At 34.3% G+C, this 1,548-nt stretch overlaps 1 non-coding gene across 1 annotated transcript; it reads left to right on the plus strand.

The window, feature by feature from the left end:
- Positions 1-702: 702 nt before the first annotated feature.
- On the plus strand, positions 703-809 carry LOC117926201. Its single transcript, XR_004653079.1, has one exon. It is a non-coding gene; the product is annotated as a small nucleolar RNA R71 (small nucleolar RNA).
- Positions 810-1,548: the final 739 nt, after the last annotated feature.

Here is a 1,548-nt window from a genome sequence, read left to right on the forward strand (position 1 = left end):
TTAGGATTTGTCTCAGTGATACTAGGAAGTGCTCATTAAGTTCTCTCTGTCAATAACTTAGAAATCTCCCCCACTTGACGCTCAAATTTGCGAATACTTGCACCTTGGTTCCTAAAATTTGCTTTAGTATCATCAATAAAATTGTTAGTCTTTTGTATAAATTGGGTGAAAACTTCTTCCAAGTTTGGCTTTTTCTCTTGAGATTGAAAATCGGATGGTGGTTTTTACACATTAGCGTTGTTACTCCATGAGAAGATTGGATGATTCTTCCACACTTGGTAGAAATAATTGGACCTGGGATTGTATTGATGTTGATTATTGGACACATAGTTCACTTGTTCGGATGAATTTGCTTCATATGGGCCTCCAGCTTGACACTCTAATATAAGATGGTTACCTGTAGAATTTTCACAAACTACATTAGAAACAATAGTAACATTCATTTTCTTAAAATTATTATTTAAAATTGCAACTTGAGTAGCCAAATTATTAAAAACATCGATATCATGAACATCAGTTGTCCTCTTTTGTGCATTTCTATCCGTAGACTTCAAGAAATTGTTGCTATCCATCACTTTTATAAGTTGATATCCTTCCTTCGGTGTCTTATTAATAAAAGCTTCTCCGCTTGTTGTATCCACCATGGTTTGAGTATTAGGATGCAAACTATTGTAGAATGTTTGTACTTGCATCCACATTGGTAAGCCATGGTATGGGCACTTTCTTAAAAGATCTTTGAACCTCTCCCAAGCTTCATAAAGAGACTTTTGATATTGTTGCAAAAAGTTAGTTATATCATTCCTCATCTTTGTAGATTTTACCGGTGGGAAATATTTAGCAAGAAAAGCATTAATCAGTCCATCCCATAAAGTGATTGTCCCCGGAGGTAATGAAGTTAACCATGCCTTAGCCTTGTTATTTAGAGAGAATGGAAACCATCGAAGTCTTATTGCATCATCGGTCACACCATTATGCTTGAAGGTATCACAAATTTCTAAGAAATTTGCAATATGTAGATTAGGATCATCATTGGCCAATTCTTCAAATTGAACCGAAGATTGAATATTTGAATAATTGTCGGTTTGATCTCAAAATTGTTAGCTTGGATAGGTGGCCTTCCAATGCTTGAACACCCATATTAGGAATAGAATAATCCTTGAGTGCCCTATTTGGGACTTCATTATCACCGTGATTCTCATCCCCCATTACAGGAACCTCTTGATTACTTGTTGCTTGCATTCTCAATTTAGCTTTAGTAGTGTTTTGTCAATATCAAGGTCGATTGGTACTAAGTCCAAATTCCTTGTACATCTCATACACTAAGAAAACCTAAAAAGAGAAAAACAATTGAGTAAGAATAAAAAGAAAATAAATCAAATTAGCAAAGAAATAATTGGTATTAATATTAGTAACCAATAGTCCCTGATAACGACGCCAAAAACTTGATGTGCAAATTCGTAAGTATACGAATCGTTCAAGTAATATAATTGTACCTAACTATGGATATCGAACCCACAAGGACTATGCTACTAATTACTAAAATTTATT

The sequence above is a fragment of the Vitis riparia genome, chromosome 1, assembly GCF_004353265.1.
Source record: "Vitis riparia cultivar Riparia Gloire de Montpellier isolate 1030 chromosome 1, EGFV_Vit.rip_1.0, whole genome shotgun sequence".
NCBI lineage: Eukaryota > Viridiplantae > Streptophyta > Magnoliopsida > Vitales > Vitaceae > Vitis > Vitis riparia.